Raw genomic sequence first — 5,793 nt, forward strand, 5'->3', positions numbered from 1 at the left:
ATCTGAACTTTGTAATCTCTGACGGCATGAGTCTCTAAACTCCATTGTTGGGGGTGAGGAGCTCTGCTGTGTCTCGATGAATTAATGCAATTACTTCTATTTTCTATTCAAACACGCTTGTTTCTATCTAAGATGTTCATTCGCACTTCAATATGATGGATGTGATGATCTGTGACAGTCATCACCATTCTCAACCTATGAACGTGTGCCTGACAACCACCTCTATTCTACTTTCGATTGAATGAATATCTCTTGGATTCCTTAATCAGAATCTTCGTGGTATAAGCTAGAATCCATTGGCAGCATTCTTGAGAATCCGGAAAGTCTAAACCTTGTCTGTGGTATTCCGAGTAGGATTCAGGGATTGAATGAATGTGACGAGCTTCAAACTCGCGAGTGTTGGGCGTAGTGACAGACGCAAAAGGATCAATGGATCCTATTCTGACATGATCGAGAACCAACAGATGATTAGTCGTGCGGTGACAGCGCACCTGGACCTTTTTCACTGAGAGGACGGATGGTAGTCATTGACAACGGTGATCCACCAACACACAGCTTGCCATAGGAGGAACCTTGCGTGCGTGAAGAAGAAGACAGGGAGAAAGCAGAGATTCAGAAGATAAAGCATCTCCAAAACTCCAACATATTCTCCATTACTGCATACCAAGTATTTATTTTATGTTCCCTTGTTCATTTGCAAGTCAACTGATAATTATAATTGACCTCCTAACTGAGATTTACAAGATAACCAGAGATTGCTTCAAACCAACAATCTCCGTGGGATTCGACCCTTACTCACGTAAGGTATTACTTGGACGACCCAGTGCACTTGCTGGTTAGTGGTACGAATTGTGAAAAGTGTGATTCACAATTCGTGCACCAATCACCGTTGTCAATGGCTACCATCCATCCTTCCAGTGAAAAGGGTCCAGGTGCGCTGTCACCGCACGGCTAATCATCTGTAGGTTCTCAATCGTACCGGAATAGGATTTACTATCCTTTTGCGTCTGTCACTACACCCAGCACTCGCGAGTTTGAAGCTCGTCACAGTCATTCAATCATTGAATCCTACTCGGAATACCACAGACAAAGTTTAGACTTTCCGGATTCTCTTGAATGCTGCCATCAATCTAGCTTATACCACGAAGATTCTGATTAAGAGATCCAAGAGATATTCATTCATTCTACGGTGAACGGAAGTGGTTATCAGGCACGCGTTCGTGGGGGAATGATGATGATTGTCACGTTCATCACATTCATGTTGAAGTGCGAATGGATATCTTAGATAGGAACACGCATGTTTGAATGGAAAACAGAAATACTTGCATTAATTCATCGAGACACAGTAGAGCTCCTCACCCCCAACAATGGAGTTTAGAGACTCATGCTGTCAAAGAGTATAAAATTCAGATCTAAAAATGTCATGAGATCCCAAATAAATCTCTAAAAGTTGTTTAAATACTAAACTAGTAACCTAGATTTACAGAAAATGAGTAAACTATGATAGATAGTCCAGAAATCCACTTCTGGGGCCCACTTGGTGTGTGCTGGGGCTGAGACTAAAGCTTCTCACGTGCCTGGGCTGTTTTGAGCGTTCAACGTCAGGCTGTAACCTGTTTTTGGCGTTGAATTCCAACTTGTAACGTGTTTCTGGCGCTGGACGCCAGACTGCAGTATGGAACTGGTGTTGAACGCCAATTTATGTCATCTATCCTTAAGCAAAGTATAGACTATTATATATTGCTGGAAAGCCCTGGATGTCTACTTTCCAACGCAATTAAAAGCGCGTCAATTGGACTCTTGTAGCTCCAGAAATTTCATTCCGAGTGCAGAGAGGTCAGGATCCAACAGCATCAGCAGTCCTTTTTCAGCCTGAATCAGATTTTTGCTCAGCTCCCTCAATTTCAGCCAGAAAATACCTAAAATTACAGAAAAACACACAAACTCATAGTAAAGTCCAGAAATATGAATTTTGCCTAGAAACTAATGAAAATAAACTAAAAACTAACTAAAACATACTAAAAACTATATGAAATTAACCCCAAAAAGCGTATAAAATATCCGCTCATCACAACACCAAACTTAAACTGTTGCTAGTCCTCAAGCAACTAGATAAATAAAATAGAATACAAATGAGTCAAGAAACAATAATATCTCAGAGTTTTTGAGTGAAGCTCAGATTCTAATTAAATGAGCGGGGCTAGTAACTTTTTTGCTTCCGAACAGTTTTGGCATCTCACTTTATCCATTGAAGCTCAGAATGATTGGCATCTATAGGAACTTAAAATTCCCTTTTTATTACCCTTGCCTTTTGGTTTTAAGGGTTATTGGCTTTTTCTGCTTGCTTTTTTTTTTCTCTTTTTTTTTGCAAGCTTTGTATTCACTGCTTTTTCTTGCTTCAAGAATCATTTTTATGATTTTTCAGATTGCCAATAACATGTCTCATGTTTATTATTCTTTCAAGAGCTAACATATTTAACATTCAAGAACATAAAATTCCAAAGACTTATGCACTGTTCAAGCATTCATTCAGAAGGCAGAAAGCATTGCCACCACATGTAAACAATTAGAATTTGTTTTATTAAAAACTCAAAAATTATTGCCTCCTTGTTCTAAAGAAAATATTCTATTTTATTCATGTTTAATGATGATGAGAAAAATAAATTATAGCTTAATTGGGGATAAAATCAAAATATAAATACTAATTACCATTATATGACTCCTAAGGTGAAACTCGAATAATAGAAAAAAAAGTTATCACAAGGTTAAGGTTAAGATCAGAACTCAACAACCTTGACTTTGGGAAGCGGATGCTTCTTTAGTCTGTGGGGTGCTTGGCCCTTCAAGAGATAGTTTCTGACGCTTCAGTTCTCTTAATTCACGCCCTTGCACCTCTTGTTCTCTGAGCAGTTTGCAAAGCATGCTGTTTTGATTTTGCTGTTCTTCCATCAATTGGTCCATGGTTTCTTGCAACTTAGTGACAGATGCCTCAAGATGCTCCCAGTATTCAAATTGAGGGAGTTCTGGTAGGAATTCTTGCGCCCTCCTCTTGATGGAGTCATCCTGCATTTGTTGTTTTTCCATTGTGATTTTAGTGATTGGTTGCTCCACTGAGATATACTCTGTTATTCCCATCTTTACTCCAACATCTTTGCAGAGCATAGAGATTAGGCTTGGATAAGCCAACCTGGCATCCTTGGAGTTCTTGTTGGCAAGTATGTAGAATTCAGATGGGATCAGTTGATGAACTTCTACTTCTTTTCCCAACATAATGCAATGGATCATCACTGCTCTTCTAATATTGACTTCAGAACGGTTGCTGGTGGGCAATATAGAACGCCCAATGAAGTCCAGCCATCCTCTGGTGACTGGTTTGAGATCTTCTCTCTTGAGTTGACTTGGGGCACCCTTCGTGCTGGTGGTCCACTTGGCTCCAGGGATGCATATATCCTCTAGAATCTTATCCAGGCCCTTGTTTGTTCTCATCATTCTCCTATTGAAGGAGTCTGGGTCATCTTTCAGCTGAGGTAGCTTAAAGATCTCCCTGATTTTGTCAGGGTGGGTGTGAATAATCTTTCTTCTGACCACAGTCCTGTAGTCATAGAGGGCAGCTCCAGATATTCTCTCCCTGCCTGTTTGCCACAGATTAGCGTAGAATTCTTGAACCATATTCCTTCCCACTTTCGTTTCAGGATTAGCTAGGACTTCCCAGTTCCTGTTTCGAATCTGCTCTTGGATCTCTGGATATTCATCTTCTTTCAGATCGAACTTGACTTCCGGGATCACAGATCTTAGACCCATTATTTTGTAGTAATGGTCTGAATGTTCTTTGGTTAAGAACTTCCCTTGATTCCAAAGTGGTTTTGGAACACTCTCTTTCTTGCCTCTTGGAGTGGGTTATTTTCCTTTAGGAGCCATGATCTTAGTGGGTATGGTTTGGTGATCACGGATAAACACACCAAACTTAGAGGATTGCTTGTCCTCAAGGAAAAGAAAAGAAAGGAGAGGGATAGAAGGAGAGCTAGTGTTGAATGGTGGATGAGAGGAAGGAGGCCGAATGTGTTTTTAAAAGGGAGGGGGGTGGGTTTTCGAAAATAGGGAGAAAGATAAGATAGAAGATATGATTTAAAAAGAGATAAGTATGATAAGAAGAGATATAATTTAAAATTGAAAAGATATGAAAGATATTTGAAAAAGATAAATTTGGATTTTTGAAAAAGATAATATGGAGATTTGAAAAAGATATTGATTAGTTGAAAAGATTTTTGAATGAAAAGAGATAGATTTGTTTTGAAAATTTTGAAAAAAAAAGTTGAATTAGATAAAAAAAAAGGATTTGTGCTTATGGATTAAGATACATTTGATATTTTTTTAAAATAGGGTTTTTAGAAATTAGGGATTTTAGAAATCAGGGTTTGTAACATGTTTATGCAAGAAATCATGAATTGAAACATGAAAATTAAGATTAAAATGAAAAATATGAAGAAAAAAACGAATTTACCTCCTCCCCACCATCCTGGCGTTTGAATGCCCAAACGCTGCATGTTTTGGGCGTTCAACGCCCAACTGCTACTTCTCCTGGGCGTTCAACGCCCAGCTGTTGCTTCTTTCTGGCGTTGAACGCCAGGAACTCCTTTGTCACTGGGCATTTTTTTGAACGCCCAGGACGCTGTAAATCTGGTGTTAAACGCCCAGAAGGAGCTTCTTTCTGGCGTTCAACGCCCAGAAGATGCTTCTTTCTGGCGTTTAACGCCCAAATGGCTATCCTTACTGGCGTTCAACGCCCAGTGGATGCTTCTTTTGGGCGTTGAACGCCCAAAACAGACTTTTACTGGCGTTTTCTTGCCAGTAAGCTCTTTTTCTCTGTTTTGTGTGCAGAATCCTTCTGTAACCCTGTAAACTTATACAATTGACTCTTTACCTTAGTATCAATGAACTTTATATAAACAAATAAAATCAAGAATAGGGCAAAATGCTTAGAGGAAGTGATGCCCCATGGCTGGGTTGCCTCCCAGCAAGCGCTTCTTTATTGTCTTTAGCTGGGCCTTGCTGAGTTTTTAATCTAGCCTCAGCCTTGAGCACTCTTGCTCAACATTGCCTTCAAGATAGTGCTTGATTCCTTGTCCATTAACAATGAACTTCTTATCAGAATCAATATCTTGAAGCTCCACATAACCATATGGTGATACACTTGTAATCACATATGGTCCTCTCCACCGGGACTTCTTCAGTTTCCCGGGAAATAGCCTGAGCCTAGAGTTAAACAACAGAACCTTTTGTCCTGGTTTAAAGATTCTAGATGACAGCTTTCTGTCATGCCACTTTTTTTATTTCTCTTTGTAAAGCTTGGCATTTTCGAAAGCAGTGAATTTGAATTCCTCTAGCTCATTCAGTTGGAGCAATCTTTTCTCTCCAGCTAATTTGGCATCAAAGTTAAGGAATTTGGTTGCCCAGTAGGCCTTATGTTCCAGTTCCACTGGCAGGTGACAAGCCTTACCATACACAAGTTGGTAAGGAGAGGTCCCTATGGGAGTCTTGAATGCTGTTCTGTAAGCCCACAGAGCATCATCCAAGCTTCGTGCCCAATCCTTTCTACGGGTACTTACAGTCCATTCCAGGATTCTTTTTAGTTCTCTGTTAGAGACTTCAGCTTGCCCATTTATCTGTGGATGATATGGAGTTGCCACCTTTTGGCGAATCCCATACTGGACCATGGCAGAGTAAAGCTGTTTGTTGCAGAAGTGAGTGCCCCCATCACTGATTAGTACCCTAGGGACACCAAACCTACTGAAT

The sequence above is a fragment of the Arachis ipaensis genome, chromosome B06 (assembly GCF_000816755.2).
Source record: "Arachis ipaensis cultivar K30076 chromosome B06, Araip1.1, whole genome shotgun sequence".
In the NCBI taxonomy this organism is placed as follows: domain Eukaryota; kingdom Viridiplantae; phylum Streptophyta; class Magnoliopsida; order Fabales; family Fabaceae; genus Arachis; species Arachis ipaensis.